Here is a 16,447-nt window from a genome sequence, read left to right as displayed (position 1 = left end):
TTCTGTTGCCATGTGTGTTGCTGCATATTATATTGTAGGTTATCTTCTACTTGTCTCTATGGTTCATCAATAGTTAATTCTTCCCTTTTGGGCCAATTAAATATGTTTAACAATGGTTCTCCTATGAAAGGTTTATTCATTACCTTCGCATGTAATAATCCTTGTCATGTGTAGTAATTCATTTATCAGTACATGAAATTCAGAAATTAATTGTGCCCAAGATGTATGTTTTCTAGAACAATATGCCCGCAAAGATGCGAAAGCTTCTTCATCGTTCATTCACAGAGATTACTTGCAGGTGACATTTGGAAATAGCTATATGTTTTATTTGTTGCCAGGCTAAAAATTCTTTAAATGCCTGACTGATAAATTGTGGACTATTGTCATTCAACAATCTGCATGGTTTTCCCACATCTATGAAATACTCCTTCACACAGCGAATTACTGATTCAGCACATGCACATTTGATACGATAGAGCTTAAGATATTTGGACCAGCACTCTACTAGCCAAATATATATGTTACTCCATCCATGTCTGCTGCAAGTTGACCGAAAAAATCCACTTCAGAAAGTCATGAAGTCCCTTAGGCATTGTAGGATATTGTCTTACTTCACCTTTAGGCATACTTCACAGGTTCTTATTACTGATAATACTTTTCTACTTAAGTTCTTAAAACAATACAATTTGACCATATGCTTTATGCACTTCCATTCTCCAAAGTGTCCATATGCTTTGTGAATAAATATAATGAAGTCTAACTCTAGTTTGACAGGTATACATAGTTTCATTTGAACTTTACTCTCTTCATTTTACAAAATCACACATCTTTATGAAACATCAACTCTGACATTATACCGTCTGAGGTTAAATCTTGTTTAGCTGTGGACCACTTATCATTAAAATATGGAGTGTCAGCTACATTCTTCTTTATGCATATCGCTAAATTCCATACTTCAATTTAGTGTAACTTAATTTAAAAAACTGTACTGTAAGTTACTCCAGGACCTTCCATCCTTACCATATCATTCATTCCCAATGGAAGATGTGATAGGGCATCAGGAACCACATTTTGTGAACCATTTATGCAATTGATTTCAATCTGGTACTCTTGTAAGAATAAAACCCACCATATCATGAGAAATGCTAGAGCTTTATAATCAGTATACACCACTATTTTGGTATCCCATATCAAAGTCTGAAACTTTTGTGTGCTTCAGACGATGGGTAATAACTTTCTCTGTTGCTGTATAATTCAACTCATGTTTGGTCAAAGCTCTACTGCCAAATGCTACTGTCTCCTGTAGTACGATCCCATTCACCTTGAAACAGTTCACAAACCTCTCCATATTCCAAAGGATCAGTACTAAATTTAAATGGTTAATTGGTACATGGATGTTTCACAACAGATGCATCCACTAATGCTAATTTAATGTTGCTAAAAGCTTCTGATTCCACATCTCTTCAAACTTATTTTTATCTTTACTTAAGAATCCTTAACAAACATGGGTCATGAATATAATGGTGGGAAAAACCCTACTAATCCAAGGAATGATTTTAATTGTATTACATTATGGGGTTCTGGACAATCTTAGATTGCATGACTCCACTCTGGATCAGCTTGTATTCCATTTACCCCTACCAAATGTTGTAAAAAATTTAACTCCCCTCTGCTGAAATGTGATTTATATAACTTAATTGTAATGCCTTTTGTGTAAAATCTGTCCAAAATTGTTGTAAACAGAGTGCAATGCTCCTCCCAAGTTCTGGATATCAACAGTATTTATTCCACATAAATGTTTAGAGCTTGTAAGAGTTCCTCTCTTAACACCATGTCTAAAGTTCTAATGAATACTGTTACTGGAATGTCCAAACCAAATGGCAAAACCTTAAACTGGTAGGACTTACCTTCATACAAAAAGGCTATAAACTTCATAGAAGCTTCATCAGGTTTTGCCTGCCATACACCACAGTCAGGTCCACTGAACTAAAATATCTCTATTGTTTGGATTTTGTTAAAATTTTGTCAGTACTAACCATTCAGTCTCTTTCTGTTTCATATGTTTCTTTAGTGTTCGAGTATCAAGCACTGAATGAACTCCTCCTGTAGCTTTATGAACCACCACCAATAGATTATTTTAAACACTAAGGCTATATTTCATAATATTATTTTCAATCATTTTATCTCTCTCTTCTTGTACTGCTGGTCATGTACTCAAAGGTGCTGGATATGTTTTGCGAAAGAAGGATGCCTTGTCCTTTATCTTATAACTACTGTGTAGTCTCTCAGTATTCCTGGTTTATCTGAAAATACTTTTTCATATTGTATCAGTATCTTATACAACTATTCTTTCTGAGAATTAGTTAACAAATCTATTCATAAGCTTCCATTTGAATATGTCTGCAATATACTTGGGAGCCTACAGGAAAATTAAAGAGACCTTCGGAGAAAAGAGAGCCACTTGTATGAATATCAAGAGCTCAGATGGAAACCCAGTTCTAAGCAAAGAAGGGAAAGCAGAAAGGTGGAAGGAGTATATAGAGGGTCTATACAAGGGCGATGTTCTTGAGGACAATATTATGGAAATGGAAGAGGATGTAGATGAAGATGAAATGGGAGATACGATACTGCGTGAAGGGTTTGACAGAGCACTGAAAGACCTGAGTCGAAACAAGGCACCGGGAGTAAATAACATTCCATTGGAACCACTGACGGCTTTGGGAGAGCCAGTCCTGACAAAACTCTACCATCTGGTGAGTACTATGTATGAGACAGGCGAAATACCATCAGACATCAAGAAGAATATAATAATTACAATCCCAAAGAAAGCAGGTGTTGAAAGATGTGAAAATTACCAAACTATCAGTTTAATAAGTCACAGCTGCAAAATACTAACGTGAATTCTTTACAGACGAATGGAAAAACTGGTAGAAGCCGACCTCGGTGAAGATCAGTTTGGATTCCACAGAAATATGGGAACACGTGAGGCAATACTGACCCAACGACTTATCTTAGAAAATAGATTAAGAAAAGGCAAACCTACATTTCTAGCATTTGTAGACTTAGAGAAAGCTTTCGACAATGTTGACTGGAATACTCTCTTTCAAATTCTAAAGGTGGCAGGGGTAAAATACAGGGAGCAAAAGGCTATTTACAATTTGTACAGAAACCAGATGGCAGTTATAAGAGTCGAGGGGCATGAAAAGTGAGCAGCGGTTGGGAAGGGAGTGAGACAGGGTTGTAGCCTGTCCCCGATGTTATTCAATCTGTATATTGGGCAAGCAGTAAAGGAAACAAAAGAAAAATTCGGAGTAGGTATTAAAGTCCATAGAGAAGAAATAAAAATGTTGAGGTTCGCCGATGACATTGTAATTCTGTCAGAGACAGCAAAGGACTTGGAAGAGCAGTGGAACGGAATGGACAGTGTCTTGAAAGGAGGATATAACATGAACATCAACAAAAGCAAAACGAGGATAATAGAATTTAGTCGAATTAAGTCGGGTGATGCTGAGGGAACTATATTAGGAAATGAGACACTTAAAGTAGTAAAGGAGTTTTACTATTTGGGGAGCAAAATAACTGATGATGACTGAAGTAGAGAGGATATAAAATGTAGACTGGAAATGGCAAGGAAAGCGTTTCTGAAGAAGAGAAATTTGTTAACATCGAGTATAGATTTAAGTGTCAGGAAGTTGTTTCTGAAAGTATTTGTATGGAGTGTAGCCACGTATGGAAGTGAAACATGGACGATAAATAGTTTGGACAAGAAGAGAATAGAAGCTTTTGAAATGTGGTGCTACAGAAGAATGCTGAAGATTAGATGGGTAGATCACATAACTAATGAGGAGGTATTGAATAGAATTGGGGAGAAGAGCAGTTTGTGGCACAACTTGACAAGAAGAAGGGACCGGTTGGTAGGACATGTTCTGAGGCATCAAGGGATCACAAATTTAGCATTGGCGGGCAGCGTGGAGGGTAAAAATAATAGAGGGAGACCAAGAGATGAATACACTAAGCAGATTCAGAAGGATGTAGGTTGCAGTAAGTACTGGGAGATGAAGAAGCTTGCACAGGATAGAGTAGCATGGAGAGCTGCATCAAACCAGTCTCAGGACTGAAGACAGCAACAACAACAACAACAACAACAGCAACATCTTGGGAACTACCCTGATTCTCTGAATTTGTTGTTTTCAAAGTGGCGATTAAACGTATCTCGTAATTCTTCCTGCACACCAAGTTCTGGTTCTTAAATGGTATTATATGGTTATCATTATTATATTTACATCTTAACTTTTTTGTGGCAAAGTCTAGTATTACTCTATATGCTAGAAGCCAATTAATACCAAGTAGCAATTGTATGTACAGTTTGGTATGAATCAGAAAGTAAACTTTTGTTCAAGTAATGCCAACAACAACATTCTAGTCACTGGAAGTGTGGAATACATCGCTCTTTGTTTTGAAATCTCTAGCAAAGATCCCGACACATGTGAAATTTCGCTGCCTGAATCTATGTAGACATGGGTCCTTAGTACGGATAGGGATTGCGATTGCTGTGTGCGAATGTGAGCCAAGTTTGTGACACTTTGCTCTCAGTTCCAGGTTCTGATGGCTTTAGTTACACAGCTTGAAGCTGCAGTGGATGGGCACCACTGTTGTGGGCTGGCCGTAGGGATCCAACAGACGTCCAGCACATCCGAGTCCTCCGATCGGTCCTCACCGGTGGCCAGCCCAGTTACTGCTCACACTGAGACTGGCCCATTCCCTGTGGTTGAGAGGGAGGTGGCATGGAAGGTGGTGAAAGACTTCCCAGGGGGCTGCACTTAAGGCCTCCCCAGTTAGTCAAACAGGTTCCAGGTTCTGACTGTGGCTAACACTGTCACACCACATGCAGTCACCTGTCCTGTTTCAGAGGAAACCTCTCAGCCTGCAAGGTCCGGGCAATCACAAAGTGTGGGATTATTGATAATTGAGAGCTCCAATGTTAGGTATGTTATGTGGCCACTTAGGTACATGGTCGCCAAGAAGGGGAAGAAAGCCAATGTGCACTCCATGCGCATACCAGATGGAGTCATTCCAGACATGGAATGGGTCCTTCCGGATGTCATGAAGAGCACAGAGTGCAGCCAACTGGAGGTGGTGACTCACATTGGTACCAATAATGTGTGTCACTTTGGATTGGAAGAGATTCTCTCTGGTTTCAAGCAGCTAACAGAAGAGGTAAAGGCTGCCAGTCTTGCTTGCAAGAGGAAAGCAGAGCTGACCATTAGCAGCATAGTTGACAGGACCAACTGCGGACCTCTGGTACAGAGCCAAGTGGAGGGTCTGAATCAGAGGCTCAGACAGTTCTGTGACCATGTAGGCTATAGATTCCTTGACTTACGCCATAGGGTGGTTGGGTTTCAGGTTCCGCTGAAAAGGCCAGGAGCCCACGACACACAGGAGGTGGCTACGCAGGTAGCAGGGGCTGTGTGGCTTGGACTGGGTGGCTTTTGAGGTTAGCGGGTCATAGGAAAACACAAACAGGGCTTCAGCCACAAAGGGTGCAGGCCAAACTCAGGAATAATGTAGATACAGGAACCATCAGCATAACAGTTGTAAATTGTCATAGCTATGTAGGGAAAGTACCAGAGCTCCAAGTGCTAATAGAAAGCACTGATGCTCAAATTGTTATAGGCACCTAAAGCTGGCTAATGCTGGAGATAAGTTCAGTCAAATTTTTGGTGAAGAACCTAATGGTGTTCCAAAAGGATAGGCTAAACACAGTTGATGGTGGTGTGTTTGTTGCTGTTAGAAGTAGTTTATCTTGTCGTGAAATTGAAGTAGATAGTTCCTGTGAATTAGTACGAGCAGAGGTCATTCTTGGCAACTGGAATAAAATAATAATTGAATCCTTTTACTGACCTCCCAATTCAGATGATACAACTGCTGAAAGGTTCAAAGAAAACTTGAGTTTCATTTCAAACACATACCCAACTCATAAAATTATAGTTGGTGGGACTTTAATTTACGCTCAATATGTTGACAAAAATACATGTTTAAATCTAGAGTTATGCATAAAACATAATCCAAAATTGTTCTAAATACATTCTCTGAAAATTATTTTGAGCAGTTACTTCATGAGCCCACGTGAATAGTAAACAGTTGTGAAAACCCACTTGACCTCTTAGCAACAAATAATCCTGAGTTAATAACGAGCATCAAAACGGATAGAGGAATTAGTGAACACAGGGTTGTCATAGCAAGTCTGAATATTGTAACCCCCAAATCCTCCAAAAATAAACAACAAATATACCTATTCTAAAAAGCAGATAAAAATTCACTTGACACCTTCCTGAGAGACAATCTCCATTCCTCCCAAATTAACAATGTAAATGTAGACCAGATGTGGCTTGAATTCAAAGAAATAGTATCAGCAGCAATTGAGAGATTTATACCAAATAAATTAACACCCCGCGGTACACAAAACTGGTCAGAATACTGTTGCAGAAACAACAGAAAAAACATGCCAAATTTTAAAAAAATCACAAAATCTCCAAGATTGGCAATCTTTTACAGAAGCTTAATATTTAGAGCAGACTTCAATGCAAGATGCTTATAATAGTTTCCACAATGAAACTTTGTCTCAAAACCTGGCAGGAAATCTAAAGAGATTCTGGTTGTATGTGAAGTATGTTAGTGGCAAGACACAATCAATGCCTTCTCTGCGTGATAGCAATGGAGACAGTATTGAAGAAAGTGCTGCCAAAGCAAAGTTACTAAACACAGCCTTCCAAAATTCCTTCACCAAAGAAAACAAAGTAAATATTCCAGAATTCGAATCAAGAACAGCTACAAACATGAGTAACATAGAACTAGATAACCTCGGAGTAGTGAAGCAACTTAAATCACTTAATAAAAGCTTCTCTTAAATTACAGTCCCATATCATTAACGTTGATATGCATTAGGATTCTGGAGCATATATTGTGTTTGAACATTACAAACTACCTAGAAGAGTTGGGTGTAAGGTCCGGCAGATATGCAAAACACCATTTTTTTAAGTTCACAAACATGTTTCAGCACCCCTGTGCCATCATCAGTGGGCTTCAGGTATATTTAGTCTGCAATGTGAACATTTTTACTACTCGATTACAAAAATATGTGGATATTTAGTTCAAACAAACAATTCATTTCTTCCTGTTAATACTTTACACTCGGTTTGCATGGTTTTTCACGACGACTTGTCTATTACTTATTACAGTTTGCTTGTCATCTGCAACCAAACAATGTTGATGAGATATATTGTTAGGCATTAACCTAAATGTAATTTAGTTTTTCGCAACATTTTGCACCTATATTCATTTTTACTTACTTTTTTGTGTGGTCAGGTGTTTTATTTTGTCTGTCCTCTTTTAGAATACTGCTGCACAGTGTGGGATCCTTGCTAGATAGGATTGATGGAGTAAATTGAAAAAGTTCAAAGAAGGGCAGCACTTTTTGTATTATTGCGAAATAAGGGAGAGAGTGTCACTGAAATGATACAGGATTTTGGATGGACATCATTAAAGAAAGGCATTTTTCACTGTGGAGGAATCTTCTGACGAAATTCCAATCACCAACTTTCTCCTTTGAATGCAAAAATATTTTGTTGACGCCGACCTACGTAGGGAGAAATGATCACCATGATGAAATAAGGGAAATCAGAGGTTGCACAAAAAGACACAGATGTTCATTCTTTCTGCACTCTATACAAGAGTGGAATAATAGAGAATTGTGAAGGTTGTTCAATGGACCCTGTTCCAGGCATTTAAATGTGATTTTCAGAGTATCCTCATAGATGTAGATGAATTTTATGATTATTTATGTCTTCTATTAGTATAGGTTTACTATTCTCATTAGTCTTATTCTGCTCTTCTTCCTTTAATAACCATTCCTTCACAGGTTGTGTATGTGTAAACGCTATGAGCTTGCCGACATATGGGCTTGATTTTACATCGACACACCCCAAATCCCGGCCCCCTCTACAGGACGTTCTCCGTTTCCCACCACTTCTGTTTATTCCTTTGTTAACAAATTTCTTGGGTTTATCATTTCTTGACCTACTGTTATGTTGTTTATTCTTGCCATTGACAGACCTTGTAATTTGACAAAAGTTTGCCTCTCTCCTTTTCTGGAATTTACTTACTAGCTAGTTACTCTAGTTTCTTTTTACCACATCACAAATAAAAAATGATTTAAACTGTAATAACAACAGCTCACCCGCTGATGAAACAGCATGCTTGGGATGAACTGTGACAGCTTTGGGGCTGTGTTGTGTTGAACATTTGCACCATGCTGCTGCTGGGCTGCCAATGATTACACAATGTCACATGACTGTCCAGCACTGTAAACAATGTCTTGTGGATCAGCAATGTGATGTGCATTGGCTGCTACAAAATTGCCAAAATTCTTCCACACCCTTCTAATTTGTATTTTCTCACACATTCATAATAGTGTAGCAGTGGTCCCAGTTATTGTAGTCAACCACACTATGTATTGTTCGCTTTTGTTTCCCCTCTGTAATGCAAAACTTATGTAAGTGCCTTGTACTCATATTTTCTCACACACGCACAACATTGTAGCGGCGGAACATTTGCTTTTGTGAGGTTTCTTCCTTTTCTTACAAAAACCTTGGCAGATATCTTCTTCTTTCATATTTTAACAATTTCTTTAGTGGCACTGATAATGCATGTTCTCCTACAAGCCTTATTGTTACATAACCATTTGCTGTTGTTGCCCCTGGCAACACATATTTCTTTAATATTTCTCACTATTTTTTCCAAATATCCATCTTGATGTCTCTTTTTCTTGCCTTCACTCAGTCCTGGCTTTAATGGTAATCATATGTTGTGTGCCAAGCGCTCACAGGAAGACATCAAACCTACCAGTTACATATGTCCTCCTGAAATAGCTTAGGACTTTTGTAGATTCAAGTTGCTTGCTACAAGAGTGGTTTGAAAAGTTCTCAGAATAACCGCGAGAGGTCAGTACCAGCGCTACGAATTATTCACGTGATATTCATTTGGCTGTTGCCCTTAAACACATGTACTCTCGAAAGAGAGTTGTGGTGGTGACGTGGCTCTGTTGTTGTTCCCGTGTAGTGATTTGCGAAGATGGATAAAATCGAGATTTGAGCAATGATTAAGTAATTTCTTAGACTTTCCTGGTGATTTTGTGACATCTCATTGAATCTCATGTACTCCCGGTGGTCTGCATTTTTCTAACACAATATTTCGACGTCATACCTCCTTGCCGAGATACAACATCGAAATATTGTGTTGGAAAAATGCAGATCACCGGCAGTACACCAGTTCAACGAGATGTCAGTGATTAAGTACTTAGTAAAGAAAGATACGAAAGCAAAGGACATTCGTGCCAATTTCCAGAATACACTAGGGGGCTCTGCTCCTTCATATTCAACTGTTGCCAAGTGGACAAATGAATTTAAATTTGGTAAGGAGAGCTTAGATGATGATCTGTGGAGTTGTCGGCCAAGATGTGTCACTACCCCAGAAATCATTGCAAAAGTGCACAAAACGGTCATGGAGGATCGCCAATTTAAAGTGCATGAAATTGCACACACTTGCCAGGTGTCATCTGAAAGGGTATATCACATTTTAACTGAAGAATTAGCAATGAAAAAATTATATGCAAGATGGGTGCTACGACTCTTGACATGTGCTGTCACACGTGCCGTCGCCATTGCAAAATTACACGAATTAAGGTACGGATTGTTGCCACACCCACCTTATTCACCTGATACGGCTCTGTCAGACTTCCATCTCTTCCCAAAACTGAAACTTTTTCTTGGTGGACGAAGATTCACTTCAAACGAAGAAGTCATAGCCAGAGTTGACAACTATTTTGCAGGCCTGGAGGAAACCCATTTTCGAGATGGGATCAAGGCACTGGAACATCGTTCGACCAAGTGCATTAATCTACAAGGAGACTACATTGAAAAATAAAAAAGGTTTCAGTGATGCAAGTACTTTTTTTCTATTCTGTTCCAAGAACTTCCCAAACAACCCTCGTAATATCTTCTGGATACTGTGGTTGTCTATAACTTTATCTTGTACAGCTGGTCTTGCTACTCAGTCCCAGCCAATAATCTTCTTCACCATGCTCAGATCCTCTTCCCCACAGATTTCAGGAATTAGCAGGAAAAAGAGCTCATTTCTCTCCTCAGAAAATGTAAAGCATTCATAATCAGAGCTCCATCATTTCAACTACATACTGTCAAATTCACCATTAATTCAAAGTACTTTACAATGAGCACCAGGCTCCTCCTGCTGTGTGGTCTGTATATAATAGAGTAAGTGAATCACATTTTACATAATGTTCATTGCTAATGCACGCTCTTTGGTTATTCCTTGGCAGTCTATCATAACACCTTCCCTCAGCAGCTGCATGGAATAACAGGTCCACCACAGCAATTGACGACTTCTGTTCATCACTAATGCCCATGGGAGGTGCACCTCCTGCATATATTCTTGGCTCTGCATAAACAGAAGTCTGGTGACCGTGTTTCACTCCAGTCTAGTTCAATTATATTAAAAGAATAGTTTTTCTCTCTACATTCATGTGAAGAGCACACCATGGCATTTCCTAACAAAATGTCATGTTCCACTACAATATTCTTGTGAACAAATTCTGCATACCTACTGAATGAGCAAACATTGGAGACAGAACTCAACAAAGTTGTTAACTCAACAGGGACTTGGCGCAGACTGCCAAGTTTGAATGACATCTGACTAGTTACAGATGAGCATATGAACAAATTGTTATTTCACAAACTACACAATCATCTGAAAAATGACTATGTTAGATTTTGCTATTTTGGGTGGACTATACATATTGATAAAAATTTCTGTAAAATGTGGTGGTTTAGGAATTTCAAAAAGCTTATGGAATCATTTTATGCATCCATGTAAGGAAACCCAACTTATGAGTACAAATGTCATATTGAAAATTGTGCAGAAATATTAATTAATGACTTAATCAATTAATAAAATATGTAATCATGTGCATAAAATTAAGGTTTCCAAAAATGTAATGGCAAAGGTCGGAATTTAACAATCATATAATCTATAACGGAAACTGTTGCTATTTCTGAAACTGAATATTAATTATCTCATTAATTAGTTTCACAGAATCTGAAGTACATTATTTGAAAGTTGAACAGCCAGTGTTTATAACTGGTGGTGTCACTACGCCCAGAAATACTAATTAGTTCACAAATTTTTTTTTAATACATAATAAGCTAGGATTTTCAATGAAGTATAGCTTTTAATTAAATTATTTCGCAGGAAAATGTGCAGCAGTAGAACCAGCACATCAAAATTATTACCCCGAATAATGAATCTACATGGGAAATAGTGTAGTTAATGTTTTGAAATATTGAAATAACTCCCATATGTGTGCTGCTTAGAAAATGTACAAGATTTGAGAAATAAGCAAAGGGAAAAAGAAAAACAATAGGTATTAACAGGAGTTGAAGTCGTAAGAGATGGAATAGTTTCAACTTGCTATGTCACAAATCTATGGCATTAAATTGACAACTTCATAATTATATCAAATGGGAAATTCATTTGAGAAAACCATATGGTTATATGGAGACTAAATGGCTGGCCTTTAAGAGATAAAATGGTAACCACTTCTGACAGAACTAATATTGGTAACTGTCTTCAAATGTACAGAAATGTTAAACTGTGCATTTCACAAAATGCAGAAAGTAGAATCCTATGAAAACAATATTACTGAATTACAATTAGAATCAGTCAAGTCAAGTCATATACTTCATTCTGTATGGACGCAGTGTCAAGTGTAAATACATACGAGCTACGACATATATGGGAATTAAGTTTTCTATATCCCGATTACCGATCCCATTCCCATCGTTCCAAAAGATGGAATAATTTCTGTTGTTTTATATGTGGTTATCAAAAGTACTTACTATTTTGTCTGCTGAAGGTAAGGACTAGCCAAGCAATCTAAAAGTTTAATAATTAAAAAACTGGAAACAGGGATGATACCCATTGAAAATCACAGTGTGCTACATTGCCGTTTCACAATTTTCAATATCTTGCCTCAATAAGTAACCCCAAATTTCTATGGGATTGGAGAAGAAACTGTGTCCACAGACTGTAGACTGGTAGAGTGATAAAAAAACATAAACTGTACACAACACTAATATGGCTTTGCTTCAAATGAAAATCAATCACACTGAATGTACTGTAAGTAGAACTATTAGCGTGTCATTGTGACACCAAAATTTGTTAAAGGTTTTTCTCATCTTTCAAAAAAATATATTACCAAACATATCTTGCAAACAGTACTAAATCTTAATAACAATTGCTTGTAAATCAAAGTGTGGATCATAAAGGGCCATGAAGCTCATTTGGTTTGGACATCCATTGATGTAGTATATATGTGATGTTGAAGCAAGCAAATACACAGCATTTTTGCAGCACGAAAGCTAATATCATAATTTTACGAGACATACATGTTAAAGAAAAGTAAAACTGTCATTAACCGAAAGGTTGGTTTCACCCAAAGGTTGGTTTGATTCTGAGATAAAACACAATGAGGTATCTCAATGAGAATGAGCTCCTATATGCCACCCAGTATGGATTCCAAAAGCTTCAGTCATGCAAGACCCAACTCGATATTTTCACACATGCCAACCTGAAAGCCAAAAAACACCATCATAAAAATGCAATACTTACAGATTTCCAAAAATCGTTTGACTGTATATCAAAGGAACATTATTAACAGAAATATTATCATATGAGGTATCAAACAGACTTTGTGACTGGATTGAGGATTCCTTGATAAGGAGGAAAGAGTATGTTAACTTGAATGGATAGTCATCAAAAGATGAAGAAGTAGCTACAAGCATACCCTCAGAGAGATGTATAGGGACTCTTGTTGTTCATGTTGTATAATAATGATCCAGCAGACAATATTAACAGTAACTTCAGACTTTCTACAGAAAATGCAGTTTTCTATAATCTTATACTATCTGAAACACTCTGCACTAATATTCATTCAGATTTGATAAGGTTTCAAAGTGATCCAAAGATTGGTAACTTGATTAATAGTGAGATTCTGGGTTTTCTGTTGAGTTATTGTTTCCAGTTTACATATCAATGACCGACTCAGTCGACTTCTTCAGGTGCTGCAAGATTTGCTGCTCTGTCTGCTTGCTGCCTGGACTCAAGCAGGCCATGAACTATTGTTGGTCTCACACTATGTGAAACTTGCAGCACCCAAAGAAGATGGTTGGGTTGGTTATTGAAATATTGTGCATAAAATGGAAATAACAAATTTGCAGGATGCCTAGAAGCACACTATTAACCAGCCACACCAAGAAAACCTGCAAGATCACATATTGGTAACTGTCTTCAAATGTACAGAAATGTTAAACTGTGCATTTCACAAAATGCAGAAAGTAGAATCCTATGAAAACAATATTACTGAATTACAATTAGAATCAGTCAAGTCTTTCAAATACCTTGATGTATCAGTCATATCTTACAAATACCTTGATGTTACAATACGTACATATGTGTAGTGGAATGAACACATACACACTGTCATGGGTAAAACAGGTGCCAGACTTCAGTTCATTTGTATGATACTGGGAATGTGCAGACAGTTTCCAATGAAACCTATGTGCCCCATTCCAGTACATTGCTCAAGAGTGTGAGCCTCATGCAGAATAGGGCTAACAGGGAATATGCAATGTATATGAACAAGGACATCATAAACAGTTACACTGTAGAGTTTTAAAAAAATGCTAAGGAACCTGATGTGGCAAACACAAAGACAGACATCAATTGCCTATCAAAAAAACTCAGAAAGCTTCTAGAGCCAGTATTAAGTGAAGAATCTAGAAACACACTTGAGTCCCCCTATGTATAACACCTGTAGTGAATGAAAAGACAAGATTAGATTAACACTAGAGTGCACAGAGGCACTCCCACATTCCAGTAAAACAGGAGCAGGAAGAAAACTTAATATTTGTTAACAATGCTAAGTACTCTTTGACATGTTTTTAACAGTGGGTTATAGATTATGTATGTAGATATACATGGTGATTATAATTAAAGTTAAACTTTCAAATCGCTGTGGAAATAACACCACTGGTCAGAATGACATCAAATTGCAACACAATATTATGGGAGAAGGGGGAAAACATATGGCAGAAGAAAAAAAATAGTGTGAAAACTGATCAGTAGATGGTGTTGTATGTGTCAAAATACATAAATGAAAACACCTGGCAAGCACATGACCCATTGAAGCTGGTATAAACATGTCGGGTACACAGCTTTTCCTGCTTTCACGTCTGTGATGTTCGCCATGACTGTCTTAATGCAGGATCATGCTCTGCTTGTAAAGCTGTATTATAAGAATGATGACTGTGCACACGTCACTCTGCAGGCATTCCAGACAGTGGAGGGTTTGAAAAAAGCTTTGGTCTGATAACTGCCGTGGGTCTGGAGAAAATGATTTGGAAATTCAAAAAGACAGGTTCTTTTGGTGTGCAACCTGATAGAGAGAGGAAATGAATTGATTGAACATCAATGGAAGCAGTGGCCACAGGCAATGCAGGAGGAGATCAGTGGTGGTGTGCAAATGTGTAGCACATGGAGAATTGCCCTAACATTGGACATACCTATGAGTACGGTGCGTAAAATCCTATGAAACATCCTTCTTTGCTATCCATTCAAAAGTACCCATGTGCATGAGTTGCTTCCTATTGACCTGCCAGCACGAGAGACCTTCGCTTTAGAATTTCTTGCTCACATGGAAGTGGACAATGATTGGCCGTGGACGATTTTGTGGACAGAAGAAGCCCACTTCCATCTGACAGGATACGTCAATACACAGAACTGTCGAATATGGGCAACAGAAATTCCGCACACAAATCAACCAGTACCACTTCATCCTGAAAACATCTCTGTGTGGTGTGGGTTTACGGCATCATTTATCAGCGGGTCATATTTTTTTGAAAAGACAGGTGCTTCTGGTCCTGTTACCTGTACCATCACTGGTAAGCGCTATGAGTGTCTTTTGCACAACCACATCACTCCAGCTCTCCAACAGTGTGGATGGATCATTTTTATGCAAGATAGTGCACCTCCACACATTGCAAATCCAGTTAAGCAACTGCTGAAGCACTATTTCAGAAATGCTAGAATTATCAGCCACTATTTCCCAACAGCCGATCACCTGATCTTAATCCGTATGACTTCTGGCTGTGGGGCTAACTGAAACATGTTGTGTTCAGTGTTCCAATTGCAAACTTAACTGCATTGAAGGCACGCATTGCGCAACACACTCTGAATGTGACCCCAGAAACATTCCGATCAGTTGTGGAACATCTTCAAAAAATGTTCAACAATGTGTGAATTCCTAAGGGACCAAACTGCTGAGGTCATCGGTCCCTAGACTTACACACTACTTAAACTAACTTGATGCTAAGGACAATGCTGTGAGCCCAAAGGAGGACTCGAACCTCCGGCGGGAGGGGCCGCACAATTAGTGATATGGCGCCTCTAACTGCACGGCCACTCCGCGCGGCATGTGGAACATGGTGTTTCTCAGTTTTGACTTGTTGCAGAAAATGGTGGACAGCATACTGAACATGCTTTGCACCAGTCACATGAAAATTAATATCTGCTTTGATTTTGATTGGTGCTTGTTATGAAGTTTTTGGCCTGAGGACAATTAAAAACCGATATGATTGATGCTTTTTATGCAGTTTTTGGCCTCAGGACAATTAAAAACTGATGTGACTGATGCTTTTTATGTGGTTTTTGGCCTCAGGACAATTAAAAACTGATTTTTCCCATCCAATGTAATATGACCTTGCCTTGGTAGATGGGCTTATGTAACTAACAGTATCTTACCTGTATACCTATGCATACTGAGTATTACAATTTGTTTAATGTCAAACGTACACCTTAGGCATTGTTGTATGATCCATTTGTCATTTGTAGTTGACCACTGTTAAATTATGATGCTTACAGTGCCATCTATTGCTATATTTTGTAACTATTTATTTTTCTTCTGCCATACATTTTCCCCCCTTCTCCAATAATATTCTGTTGCAATTTGACATCATTCTGACCAGTGGTGCTATTTGTGCAGCAGTTTGAAACCTTTAACTTCAATTATAATCACCCTGTAGATGGAGACAATGCAGTGCTTTACTATAAGTCATATGCCCTTATCCTGTGTACTGTCTTAGCTACTCAGATACAGTTTCACAGTTTCCACTGCAACAAATCATTGCCAGAGGTGAAAGAAGTGATAAGTGACAGAAAAGAATCCCATACCTATATGTCCCATACCTATACATTTGTCACACACTTCTCTTCACATGACATCCCACAAATGTTATTCATCATCAGAGTTAAAATCTGC

At 38.2% G+C, this 16,447-nt stretch overlaps 1 long non-coding RNA gene across 2 annotated transcripts in view; it reads right to left on the bottom strand.

The window, feature by feature from the left end:
* Nucleotides 1-16,447, bottom strand: part of LOC124615993 — a 33,529-nt gene that overhangs the window by 10,793 nt on the left and 6,289 nt on the right. Inside the window, exon 3 of one of the 2 annotated variants that reach the window (XR_006979835.1) lies at nt 12,519-12,700. This is a non-coding gene — a long non-coding RNA (uncharacterized LOC124615993). Of the gene's footprint in view, nt 1-12,376; nt 12,701-16,447 lie in introns of those variants that run through there. The other variant, XR_006979836.1, reaches the window with a different exon arrangement.

Source organism: Schistocerca americana, chromosome 1 (assembly GCF_021461395.2).
Source record: "Schistocerca americana isolate TAMUIC-IGC-003095 chromosome 1, iqSchAmer2.1, whole genome shotgun sequence".
NCBI classification, from domain to species: domain Eukaryota; kingdom Metazoa; phylum Arthropoda; class Insecta; order Orthoptera; family Acrididae; genus Schistocerca; species Schistocerca americana.
This window is presented reverse-complemented; position numbering and strand designations above follow the sequence as displayed.